This window comes from Salarias fasciatus, chromosome 23, assembly GCF_902148845.1.
Source record: "Salarias fasciatus chromosome 23, fSalaFa1.1, whole genome shotgun sequence".
In the NCBI taxonomy this organism is placed as follows: Eukaryota; Metazoa; Chordata; class Actinopteri; order Blenniiformes; family Blenniidae; genus Salarias; species Salarias fasciatus.
The window spans coordinates 29803016-29817555 of NC_043766.1; the positions used below are offsets into that span (position 1 = coordinate 29803016).

General features: G+C 39.8%; 1 pseudogene; it reads left to right on the top strand.

Moving 5' to 3' along the window:
- Nucleotides 1-14540, top strand: part of LOC115381285 (BMP/retinoic acid-inducible neural-specific protein 3-like) — a 66868-nt pseudogene that overhangs the window by 33138 nt on the left and 19190 nt on the right.

Genomic DNA, 14540 nt, shown 5'->3' on the forward strand with positions numbered 1-14540 from the left:
TTATTTATTTAGTTGATTGTGTATTGGGAACTCAACAGTTAATTTTATTTATTCTTTTTTTTTGTTTTTGTTTTACTTTCCTACACTCTGCCACCAAATCTCAGTCCGACTAGTAGGAGAAAGTTTGCAACCCTGATGCAACTGATGTAGCCCTGTGAAAAAAGGAGTAATGAAATTGATAATAATAATGACTTAGCTGGTTGTGGGAAGGATTGCAACTTCCTAAATTCAACTCTGTGGTGAAACCCATTTCATTTCATCCGTTCCCTGCAGGATGAACCATTTGGCCTATCGGGAGTTTAAGATAAGACAGGGCTAGCTTATCACCGTCAACGATAACTGAAGAAACGAACGACAGCGGGGATTTGCGAATACTTTTTCGGAACCTGTCCTCCAAAGCTTGCTCGCTCCCTCCCTCTTTTACTCTTTTTCTGTGTATGCCAACTACCCCCCACAACCCACCGCCCCCACTGCCTCCCCCCGCAGAACGTGCTGTAGCTTTGAACTACTGCTTTCTCGCTGCAAAGTGGAACTCAAGAGACATAGTGTCCCATTTGAAGAGGTCATTTATTTGTATGGCATGAAATGAGGTGAAGATTAATAGCTACACTAGATATATCTGAGGCAGAGATTAGTCAAAGGCTTTGTCTGAGTACTACAGAGTCAGCAAAAAGGTCAGCAGGTACCACATATCCATTTAACATCATTATGTTTACTTCCAACTGTGCCCACAATTTCTGCTTAATATTGTGTGAATCACCCCCCTGCTTCATGATTATGTAACAGAAAATGATGCACTTTGCAAATCTTTGCCATCAGCTTGTTCTAACTTCTGCTTTCAGTGGTCTGCATGCCAGGCAGTTTACGCTATGTATCATTTAAACATCTGTGTGTTCAAGCTTTCCTCATTACTCCTGCTTTAATGTGATATATACCCTTTTCAAAAGGCCACACTCCCTTCATCCATCATCTGCAGCCAAGGTTGTTCAACCCATTCTGATTAAAGAACTCAAGATTTTTTTTTTTCATAATTTTACACCAAACAGAGAAAAGCAAACAATTGACTGATCCACCACAACAGCACATACGTATATATTAACTAAATATTAATTGTTTCATGTTTTACATTCAATCATATTAATGTCTGCATTGCTTTTTTGTGCCTTTGAACTTCACACAGCATTTAAAAAGAAAGTTCTTTGAGGACACCACCCCCCTTGCTTTTTTTTTTTTTTCTCAACCATGCACAAGTACATTGAGGCTGCACAGGCATCCTCTACCAGAGAAATTTCAATGTTTGAAAAATCTATTGCCATACAGATTTGGGAGAGAAACTGTTCACCACATGAATACTATTATTAACTACTACTACTACTATTACTACCACTACTACTACTACTACTATTACTACTACTACTACTAATAATAATAATAATAATAATAATAATAATAATAATGATAATAATAATAATAATAACAACAACATTAATCACAAGAAATTGCAGCTTATTAACATAATCTCTGCTATACAATGAATCAGTAGTTTCGGTCTTCAAAAAAGTCATACTATTACAGGTCTATTTTATCAATTCTCAATACAGGCAATCGTGGGGCTTAAGTTCTTTACGTAATAACATAAATACTGATTCTGAAAATACACTCAAAATTAAATTTAGATTGTTTGCATAAACAGTAGCAAATTATGCATTGATTGATACAGACAATATAATATTATATAGACATTAACATTAAAAATGAAGAGCTTAAAATACAATAATACTGATATGAAATGTTAACAGAACAGTCAAACCAGACTACCAATAGTAACATAATAAACAATAACAGCAGCGAAAACAACGAGATGGGATGAAACCAAATCAGAGAGAGAAAGATGGGACAAACAAACTAGCAAAACAAACCTTGAAAATCATGGAAGTGGACAGAATACAAAATTATAAACCAGGCCATCAGAGCACTCCCACTATTCGAACTATATTTTTTTAAACAATAATCCAGACCAAACAAGGTGGGAGAAAGGGATCTCTATGAGGGACCCAAAGTTCCCCAAATATATTCTGACAACCAAAATTTGAAGAAATATTTCACAAATGAGCATAGACCATTCAGGAGGGCATTTCAGGAGATGTGCAAGCTAATGGGTAGTTGTGGCCATTGGACACGAGGACAGGACTGGGCCACTCAGGAGGATGCCTTAGGTGAGTGGATTAAGACCTGGGAAAGGGCGAACAGAGCTTGATGGAAGGAAAAGTGGAAATATACAGTCTGCTCAAAGGGCCTCGAAAAAGGGGAGCAGACATGGCCACTTGGAAGGGTTGCCTAAGAACCTCAGTGACGGTATCGGAACAGACAAAAACGGGTTCCTGTTGGCTCCTCGGAGAAAAGCATGGGAAACGATGGAGGCGTATCTAGTTGGACCCCCTCAAAAATAAGCAACGGAACAGAGGGCGATGGGTCCTTCTGGATGCCTCAGAGGTTGGCACGGAACAGATGGAAACTGGCACGGGAATCTACGGGGCGGGTCCCCCTGGACCCAGTTGGACATGGGAACAGACGGAGACAGGTGCAGCTGGACCAGGGGTGCCTAATCCTGTTCCTGGGGAGCCCCTATCCAGCAGGAATAGGATTGGGTACCCCTGAGCTGGATCCTGTCAGAGTTGGGCACAATAACAGATGGAGGAGAGTTGTCCCGGACTTTCAGAAGCTTGCACTGGAATTGATGGCGGCGGGTGCTCCTGGACCCCTCAGAGTTTGGCATGGGTACAAGCAGAGGCGGGTCCAGTGGGACAACCTCAGAGTTGGGCAAATGAACTGATGGAAACGAGTCATCCTGGACTCTCAGAGGCTTGCATAGGAATCAATGGTGGCTGGTCCAGTGGGACAACCTCAGAGATGGGCGAATGAACTGATGGAAAAGAGCTACCCTGAACTCTTGGAAGTTTGCATGGGATTCAATGGCGGCGGGTCTACCTGGACCCCTGAGTTGGGCTTGGCCAAGGCGAGTCCAGCTGGACTTCCTCAGAGTTGTACATGGGCACAGGCAGAGGTGGGTCCAGCTGGACTCCTTCAGAGTTGGACATGGGTACAGGTGGAGGCGGGTCCAGCTGGACTCCTTCAGGAGTCAGGCATAGGAACCGACAGAGAAGAGTCTTCCTGGACTCTCAGAGACTTGCATGGGAATCTATGGCAATGGGTCATCCTGAATCCCTCAGAAATGGGCACAGATACAGATAGAGGCAGATCTGTCTGGACCTCCTCAGAATTGGTCTTGGGAACTGACGGAGATGGATCAAACTGGACTCTCATGGGCAGGGCTCCAGAACCCCCTCAGGTTGGGCACAGGAACAGAACTGAGTCCTCCTGGACTCTAAGAGGCTGGTGTGGCAATGGATGGTTAGAGGTACCCTTGAATCCCAGAATTGGGACAGGACAGACTGAGATGGGTCCTCCTGGACCCCTCAGAGACTGAAATGATGAAAAAGGTGTGTCCAGCTACCATCAGTGTTTGGCATGCGAACCAACAGATGGGAGACCTTCTGGACCTTCAGAGGCTGTCATGGGAACATATGGAGGTGGGTCCTCCGGGACTCTATGAGGTTGGGAACAACATCAGAGGGGAGCTCTATTCAGCCCTCTGAGGTACCAAGGAAACCACTCCAATAAAAGTACAAGAACAAACTGACATGGCTTCTCCTGAACCCTCAGAGCCTGTCGAGGGGACAGACCAAGTCAGGTCTTTAACTCTTTGAAGACAGACATGGGAACAGATGAAGCAGTTCCTCCAACAGACACAACCATAAAATGAACAAGTTCGGTCTTCATGGACCCACTCAGAAACTCTTGCGTTTCACTGATCCAGTTATGGATCACAGTGTGCACTTTGTCTGTTCTCCCTGAGCATGTTAAGGTTTTCCATGGTAACACTGACTTCATCAAACAATCCAAGAAAATGCATATAAGGTTCAATAGTGGTTCTAAATTTTCTGCATATGTGTGTGTGTGTGTGTGTGTGTGTGTGTGTGTGTGTGTGTGCGTGAGTGCGTGCATGCATGCGTGTGTGTGTGTGTGTGTGTGTGTGTGTGTGTGTGTGTGTGTGTGTGTGTGTGTGTGCTGAACTTGAGACCTATTCGAAGTCCAAAGTGTATCCTGCCTCTGCCGATATCCTGCTTCAGCCTCACGCAACCTTAAATTGGATGAAGCAGTTATAGAAGACAGACGGGCAGATTGCACTTTTATTCAGCTCTTATATAAGAGGTCTTCTTTTTTTCAAAGGTAAAATCACCACATATGTAGAAATATGATTCAGGAGCATTCAGCATAAAGTACAGTTACAGATTAAGCGCTCTTGAGCTCGTTACTCAGTTTAAAGAGTTTTTTTTTTTTTTTTCAGTAAAGCAACATGTTTTGACCCTATACTTTTGATCTTCTGCTGCTTTAGTCATACGGAGTTTGGCCTTTGGTCCCCTTTTTCCAATTTGTTATGACAGCGGGTTAGCAGTGGTCAGAAGGCAACTTGTAGCTTGGACTGCTTGAGGCCAAGTGGCAACTCTTTCATCATAATGAGTCGAATTTTCTTTGGGAGGTACTGAGCTAAATGACCTGGTACTACTGCTTAGTATACTGGGTTTATATTTTTTGCAAACACAAGGAAACTGATTCTGAGAAAGCATGAAGCTACTGACTGCTACGTGTGTTTCATATTGAACGTTGAAAACTAAGCTTCAAACATACAATTTCAGTTTTGTCTTTCATTAACAATGGCATGTGCATTTATTTATTTACACTGTTTTAGACTGTTCCACAGTGTTTTTCAATTTAATATTTTATGTTGTTCATTTCTTTCTTTGTTTTTCATTTCAACTGTTACTTACTCTTGATGTTGATTTTTGATCCTTTTTTCATTGGTCTTGCATCATCATCACCATCATCATCATCATCATCATCATCATCCTCATCCTGCTTCTTCTCCTTATTATTATCATTATTATTATTATTATTATTATTATTATTATTATTATTATTATTATTATTATTATTATTATTAGCCATCGCCGTAACAGGTAGTGTAACGGCGTTGGGTTTTGTTCTTGCTCAGTTTCTTCTGTATTATTGTTATTATTACTATTACTATCACTGTGATTATTTCACTCAGCAAAATTATAACAAAATGGTCAAATTCAATCCATCCATCTTCTATTTTTTTTTTTATTTTTATTAATTTTACACTGCCATCTGGAAGCGCTAAGCGTGTTGTCTTTGTGGTTACTGAAATATATTTTGAAGTTGCAGGCTGCAGAGACTATTTCAGAGTGGAGTGGATGAAAGGGTACAACCCAGGACAAAATAGCTTGTATATAGAGTGAGGCAATCAAATATGCCAACATTCACGCTAATGGAAGACTAAAGTCTCTTTTATGCTTGACATTAATTAACCATACCAATTTGGAATGAATTATTCTGCATATCCCATTTCTATTTCTGAAGCTCTGCAGGCCTTCAGACATAGAATAAATGTTATAATACCACCGGGACTCATGGGAGCAGTGTTGAGATTAATACTGAAATAACATAAATGGTGAAATGTTTTCAAGAGTGGCTGTATGACACCTGTAGATGTTTAACAGCCACACAGACCACCGCCTCCAATAGTGTCCCCTCAACATCAACATCAGTGCTAACTTTTATAAGTGATCTTCTCATTTCCAACAAGTAACACAATTTTCTTTTTTTCTGAAAATCCATGATGGTAAGAAGGCAGCTGTTTCCACCATTTCAAGATTTTCTTTCTATACATGTGTACATTGGGCATAATCAAGCCTTTAGAGTTACTATATAACACATGCCCTTTATTTGTGGGAGGAAGCTGGAGAAAACCCTCACATGCACAGAGAGAACCAACAAACCAACACACAGAAACAACCCTGAGCCCGATCACACTTGGCTCATCTCGATTTCAGATGACTTTGTTGTCCCTTATTAGATACACCAATATAAGAAAAAATATATAAAAATAGATCAAAGCTGTTCAGTTGAGAGATGCACACATCCTTGAGTAAAGCGTTTATTTTAATTCTTGAATTCACCTTGTCATGCCAACTGTGCAAATATTAAGTATGAAGGACATTTTTCATGGAAGTATTTCTTGAACGTCTTGATACCAGTAGGATAACTTTGTTTCCAGTGAAAGCACTACCAAACAAAATATCAGTTGAAAGAGCTGTGCCTCAGGCAAATATTCAACAGAAATACTAGACCAGAATGTAAGCAGGGTGCCAGGTTGGCCTTTATTGATAGAACATCAATCATATCCTTTTCTCCTTGAGTTTTGCTATACTTCTGCAAAGCATGCCACTTTTGAAACACAGTGTTTTTTCCACCCCTGTGTTATATTTTTACATGGCAGTGGAAAACCAGTTCGAAAGCAGTGAGATTTTTTTTCCCTTACATTTGTTCATCAATCAGATTCCATTATATAGGAATGCTGGCAGATAGTATATTCACTCAGAGTTAAAAAAAAAAAAAAAAAGTATGTATTTTCTTGTGATCATACTTGAAGTCAGGGAAATGTATCAATGGGAATAAAACAACCAAGAAGGCAGCACAAGCTAACTTAATCAATGCCATTTTCACATTGTTGTAGCATTTTGACTGCTACTTTGTCAACTCATTTTTTTTTTTATTTTAGCATTGAAGCTTTTTTTTCTCGATCCACCTAGTGCTCTATTTGTTTTGATGTATACATATGTTACAATGGGGTTATTAATAGGCACATCAATCAGTTTGGTTAGAACATCTCATGCAATAATCATGGTTTCAATCAATATTTAGGCTGTATTTTCTTCCTCAATGTGCTTTTTAAACATCCTCTCACTGTTTTCATTTCAGCTCTTGTTTGTTTCATTTTGAATCAGGGCTGTGTTGACTTTGACAGATTTTTAACATTACCTAAACAGCATGACATGACAAATTGAATTTGCTACTCTGGTTCTCTCTGCTCTGTTGTGACTTTTCTTCTTGTTCTACTAACTGACATTTAGAATACATACATAGAAGCTATCTGTCAATATTTAGGATATACACATTATAAACCCCGTCCAAGATTTCCATTATTATTGAAATTATGAACTCAGCCTTTAGTCCGAGTTCTAAAACAAACAAAAAAATAAATAAATAAATAAATTTAAAAAAAAAAAATCAGATACATTATTGCAATATTTGGTACTACTGCCACGTTTTTTTTTTCTTTTTGTATTTACACCAACATTCATATTTTCTAATATTTGAGAAAGTGGGTCAAGTGTTTTTTGGTACATTAATGCAACCTACTAATTAGCTTGTATGAAGATGTTCTCAAAACAAAAACATGTGGACAAATGATCACTAACTTATTTATTCAAACACGTGGTCAACAACAGATGATACAGTATAAAAATTAATTTAATTTGATATGTATATGAAAAAAAATAAATAAATTGAACTTGCAAAGTTCTAGTGTACCCTGCTTGGAAACGAAGTACAAATAAATACAGATTTCCTCAGTAATATTTCAAATGTCACCTGTGTTTTCACTTACATATCAGTTTTTGCTTATATACTGCATGTCAACTAATGATTACCTTTTATGATTTTTCTTCTTTTTCCCCTACAATCTTTTTAGGGAGTTTGGGAGATGGAAAGTGAACAACCTGGCAGTGGAAAGACGAGATTTCCTGGAGTCTCCTTTACCTCTGACTCCCGAGTTCATCAGGAATATTCGACTCTTGGGCCGGCGGCCCACCACCCAGATGATAACTGACAATCTCATCAGGAAGTATGGAACCCACTTCCTGTTGTCAGCAACATTGGGAGGTAAAGAAAAGAAAATCAATCTCTGTATTTTGTGTTTTATTATTGCGATAAGCCTTTGCTTTTTTTATGATTCTTTGGAGGGTCACAGGTAGTGAAATTTATTGCAGCTGATGTTGTGTGTGATTCAAACTACACGGTGGACTGGTTGCCAAGTTATCACAAGGCTTCCATAACAAGTCAGACAACCGCCCACGCACTGGATAATGGAGATCCCTGATTAACCCAACACGCGTGGTTTTTTTCCATAAGAACCCAAAGGATATAAACTAGATTGAGGGCCTCACATGGCAGACGCCTCCACTGGTGTGTGAATGTGTGTGTGAACGGGTGAATGTGAATTGCAGTGAAAATCCATCACTAAGATAAGCTAAATATTAGACTAGAATGTCATGCATGTTATCGATTCATGTTATGTTAGACAAACTAACAGGTATTTTACAGATCGCTGTTTTGTAGACTCAAATGTAGATGAATTGGGTGTATTGATGGATTTTATCCAAATTTAAAGGTGCATTAAGGAGTTTTACAACCTTAAAAATACTTATTTTCCACCATAAACATGTTACACATTTGTAAATACTTATTTTCCACCATAAATATGTTACACATTTTTAATGATGTGTACAATGTGCCCTGACATATTCATTACAAGTACCTCTAACAGCGCTAAATTGTCACTTGAAAGTTGCAGTGCCGGTCCGGCACCAGCATTTTTTTGGGGAGAATTTGAAAGGAATGACATAATGCGCGCTCCGGCTGGATAGGTATCGTCTTGTCCGCCATTACTCCGCCAGATGCTTAGTGAGCAACAACTGAGCAGGATCTTCCAGAAAGTAAGAAAAGACTGGCTTCTAGCACTGCCACAGCTCCAGCACAGACTCCACCAGGTAAAAGAAACTTAAATCTTACTTGAGCGCTTCTAAACGAGCGAAGACGGAGTCCCCCTCTTCCATGCACGGGAGCCACAGGGACGAGTTTTTCACTAAGCTGCATTACGCCCAAGGCCTGCAGGGGGCGCTGTTTCGCATAAAACGTGCACACTCCTTAAGGCACCTTTAAGTATATAGGTATTTAGGCATGTTTGTATCTCCAATCAAGTTTTTTTTTTTTTTTTTTTTTTAACAATTCAATTCAATTCAGCTTTATTTATATTGTGCCAAGTACAACCCAGGTCAGCAGGTCCTCCAACTGAAATGATCACATTGGTCTCTAATTCATGTCCCAAAATTACGAGCAGTAGTTATGTTTTAAAATCAAACTAACCAAGTGTTTTTTTTTTTTTGCTTGTTTGTTTTTTATTTTGTTTCTTTTTGATTTTGTTTGTTGTTTGGTGGCCTTAAAAGTAGTAAAATCTGACCACAAATATAATCCCTGTATTGAATAAGACAGTAAATGAGGCATCATAACTTCATCAAGTTTCTTGACATGATAAGATTTGTGGGATGGATTCATACTATGCCAGATACTCATACATAGAATTTGTGAAGCCCCACCTCCTTCCTGAAGCTGCTTCCTGTTTGGGAGGATGTTATGGAATAATTTCACCAGATTCTGATTTCCAGAGGCCAGTTCAGGTTTCAGGTCTGTATCGACTGTCAAGGACAAATGAGAGAAAACGAGCAACAGAGGTCAAAGGTCACAGCAGGCCTCATGTCTCAGCTAGGCCTCAAAAGGTTAAGTGACCTTTTGGAGCTCCATTAAAGGAGTGTCTGACACAAATGTTGTTCCAAGACTAACTGCATGGAGAAGAAAAATTACCCCATGAAGATCACAAAGCAGAAAGTTTATATTTGGCATGCACTTGCATGCGCATACACACTCACACTTAATGTGCAACCTAAACTGTATAAATTGTTAACATATTTGTAAGTGCTGCTGTCTTTTTCCTTTTTTTTTTTTTTTTTAACTATTTAGTTGATTCATCACCCATTATTTTTGTTGTTGTGGCTTTTGCTGGTGTTGTTTTACAGATACTTCCTAATCTTCAAAAATAGAATCAAAACATTTGGCCAGGCATGATCTCAGTGTTGTGACATGGTACATAGATGCATACAGACAGATTGATTTATTGTTTGCACAGGCAGGGGTGTGACTTCTTGCTGATGCTTTTGTGTCATTACATTTTAAAACTAGAAATTGGCACTCAGAGAGCGCAGACCTCCACCACAGCTGAAATCAGTCACCAACAACAATAAGAACACCATATATAATAAAACAACATTGTGATCGGGGATGTGATCAGAGCGGAGCGCTGCGGTGTACGGTGCCTCTCTCTCTCGCCCTCTCGCCCTCTCTCCCTGTGTGGGTGTGTGTGTGTTTATCTGAAAAGGAAAACTGAAAAGCAACATAATTTATGCTATTTTACTTGATTTTAATTTGAAAATGGACCAGATTCTCTCGTATTTTCTGTTCCCGACTTCCTGTCTGGTGCGATCTGCTCTGTCCAGCTTTACAACTGGCGCTCCACGGCGCGCGAGGCTTGCAGAGAAAATAGAGAGGAGCGGAGCGCCCGCAGTCCACGGCGCGAGCCACTATGCGCGCGGCGTTTCCCCGCGCCTCCTGTATGAACCGTCAGATAGGTTAAGTGTGGCGCCGATCTCTAAGTCGGTGCTCGGCGCTTCTGTGCGCGGCACCTCCTGTGTGAACCAGGCGGTTTGTCGCCCCCTGTCGGCGGGCCTGCCCAACTATGTGAAAGACTCCCTGTCTCTCAATGATAAAGAATCATTTAAAAAAATCCTGGATCCAGACAGTGATCTGGATCATCACCAAAATGTAATGGATTCTAAGTTAGCCCAAGACCCACCTTTCCACAAAGTTTCATTGTAATCCGTCCATTACTTTTTCCGTAATGTTGCTAACAGCCCGACCAACCAACCAACCAACCAACCAACAAACCAACCAACAAACCAACAGACGGACGTGATTACATAACCTCCTGGCGGAGGTAATCATTGTGATTGTGACTGGTGTCCATCATTGTATGTTTGGATATTACAGCACGAAACAAATAAATGTACTGTCATTAAATAATATCAAGGGTTCCAACATTAAGAAGCCACAAGATTTTAGAACAAAGGGTTTTGATTTCAGACAGATTCAGGCAAAGTGATTACTTGTGGATTTAGAGGCCATTTGTCAGTTTTGCAAAGTGAAATTGCAACTGTTATGGGTGGACATTTTTTTAAATGGGATCAAAACCTGGAGGTGTTTGACATTGTTTTTAGCTGATTTGAATATCGCTGACTGCATTTGTTGAAAATACAAAGAAAAAGCCTTGATGACTGTGATGTACCTGTGCACTTGATAGTGTGTTCCATGTCTGTCTGTTGCACCAACAGCATATAGAATAAGTTATAAAACGGTCTCATGCAGACTGCAGCAAAAAAAGAAGCAAATAATCTATAACCTCCTGGATTCCTCCTATTTCAACCAGTGCAGCTTTTACACTTTTTTTTTTTTTTTTTATGGCAAGGCTTTATTGGCTGAGGAAACACACAGACCAATCTCATGGATATTAAGCACCCCACATGATGCCCCTCAGGAGGTAAATACAGCAACTTCACAGCCCAGACATATGAGTAAAGTCAGAATAAAGAAAATATTTTAGAAAATATATTAGGAAAAAAAGAATAATGCTAGAAGAGGAGAAGACAAAGAGAGAGATACAAATGACTGAACAGGTGAAAGGAACGCACTGCACCCTCCCGAATAGAAAAGTTGAAAATGAAAATAGAGCATTCATTAAAGAATTGACAGACTCATTTCTGTTTGTGCTGACTCAAAATCTTTCGTTTGTTCAGAAACAGTGGTGCTTATCGAAAGTGCCAACGCCAAACTCCAATATGAGAGGGAAATAAAGTGTTTAAGAAATATAACCTTTCAAATCTGAGGAGAGATCACATTAAATGAGTACCCAGCATGGCCTGTTCACCTGGATCCTGAGCCACACATTCACAAGGGAGACCTGCGGGGAGGGGGCTTGGCGCTACGCTTGCAGAGACTGAGCAGTATGCTGTTTTTTGATTAACCAAAAACCTCTGAAACTGCCTCAAACGCAGCTCACGATTCTCAAATTATATTTATTTCAGCAATGTCATCATGAGTTAGAAATCCCTGACTCAAGAGAAATGCTGCAAAAAATACTGAAGCAAAAGGATGCCTATCCCCACCAGCGTTCTTATCAGTTAAAATTTAATGTAGCAAGTAGGAAACAAAGGTGCAGTGCGTTCCCTCTTTGCCAGCCTCATAGTACACGTCAGTGTATATATTACAGTATAAGAGGGAATATTCCTTTTAAGGAATGACTTCCTTCGTAGATTATATATGCTTCAGTAAAGTACATAATTTGTGATGATAAAAGCTTTTAGACATTGTTCTCATAGCTGTTCCATATGGAAAACAGATGGGCATGGCACAATACACCAATTCACTCAGACTAACTGAATAACATGCTGCAACCAAATTATATGCTACTGGCAGCGCAGAAATTGGTCTTCAGAGATGTATGAATGCATGTAAAAGGCTGTGTACTGTACAACTGCCACTCCCACTTCTAATCCAAGTCACCCCATTCTGGGTTTTCTTACACTCTGATGAATGGACATGCACTAATGGTCCTCTTATGCAAGAAAAAGAAGGAGGAGGAGGAGGGCGAAGGAGGCCAAAAAAAAAAAAAAAAAAAAAGAAAAAAGTAAAGAAAAGAAAACTAATTTAAGATGCCAAAGAGGCCCAGGCGAGTCTTGAAAAGCAGATCTGCTTTTACCGAGCAACACTTGTCAATTACTTCAGAGCAAACTCCTGGCTTTGAAAAGGTCGCTGTTGTGAGCGACTGCTTTCTATAGTGCAACCGTTGCAGCTGCCTGAGCTGATGCAGCCCCTCACGCTGGCTCCTGGCCAGCAGGTTGAGGTACGAAGAGAGGGGAATGAGGAGTTTGCCTTGGCTCTGTGCCAGAGATATGCCTCTGTGGTTCTGAATAGATTGCCTCTGTGTTCAGAAACATATGGACTTAATGAATTAATAAATAGATTGTGATATTAGGAGGGTGCCCTTCAGCAGCCGAGTAAGAACGACAGTGGGCAGAAAAATGGCCCCCAAGCATTAACACTGCATTATGATGAGAAATATGATGTGCGGTGTCTTGGGAACTCTCGAGCAAAGAGAGACTGTGCCGCACCGTGGCCCCTGGACTTGAGAAGGGCTGATTGCTTTGATCAGTAGCTGCAGATAGAGAGTGACGTAGCTCATCCACACTGTGGTCAAGTGTCTTTATGCTTCAGAGGCGCTCGCATTTACTGCTGTTGTGCTCGTAAACACCTGGAAGTTTTATGCGCGTGTCCCTCCTGGAGGAGAACAGGTGGTTTGAAAAGCTGGCGGTGTTTAACTGTGGATTCATTGGGAAGCTAGATAATTAAATAAAGATAAAAGTGAAAAAGCATTGTGAGCTGTGTTCTGCTAGGGAAGACGGTGAAAGTCAAGAAAGTCTGAGTGGCTCTGTGATTGACAGCTGACTTGTGGGGGAGTGCAGTGTATAAACACCACTCAGCAAAAAAGCAAAATATCAACACATTAATCATCAGCTTCTTGTTACTCTTCCAAAAGAGTGAGATTGGGCTTGAAAAATGTAAATCAACATGATTGGAGGGGTCAGAACAGCTTCATAACAAATATAGCTGTACCCACATTGTATGAGTAGAAGAAACTATGCACTTTGTGACAATCAATAACGAAATTCTAAACCAGTTCTAATTAAATTCACAAAAACATGTTTTTGCACAATAATATCTTTTTTTAAATTACTACTGTAGTTTTTTTTTTTTTTTTAATTCTCATTTGTATTCTTTTGCTACTCTTTTATTATTGACCACTTGCTGCTGCAACAGTGCAAACTTACCTGTTATGGGAGAAATAAAGGACCATCGTGTCTCATCTTATATCATCAAGCTTGTGTCTCTTTCTCTCCTTTAAAATAATTTGGTCCATTTTTCTGCCTATGCATCAGTTGAAGCATGTCAGAGGGATCCCAGTGAAATGCATACCTAACATACAAACATACTTTTTTTATATTTTTAAAAATATTGATGAAATAAAAGTATAATCACACTTTATTCTGTGCACTAGCAGAAGTGTATCTACAAATCTCCCATTTGCACTTAAGTTTCCCCTGAGAAAGTAGAAAGTAGTGAGCTCTCCTCACAATGCCTCTGAGGAATTTATTGAGTAAACATTTTATTTTTTAGACTTTGCAGCTTGACCCTGACCACACAATTTCGATTGAAAATATTTTTATTCTGTTCTCACCCCCTCAACAATGAAACTCAATTCCCACACTTGTAACAAATGTGTGTTTGTTTGTTTTTTGTTTTTTTTTTTTTTTTTTTTAATTCTCTGTGCAGGAGAAGAGGCCTTAACAATATTTGTGGACAAGAGGAAACTGAGTAAGAAAACAGAGGTGAGCGACTACTCGGGTAACTCCTCCACTGTGACTCTGGAAGCTCTGCACCAGCTGGCTGCCTCCTACTTCATCGACAGGGAGAGCACTCTGCGGAAGCTACACCACATCCAGATTGCCTCCACTGCCATCAAGGTAATAACACATTTGCATTTTTCTTTTTCTTTTTTTTTTTCTTTTTTTTTTTTTTTGCTGAGATCTTACAGCACTTTCAAATGTAGTGAT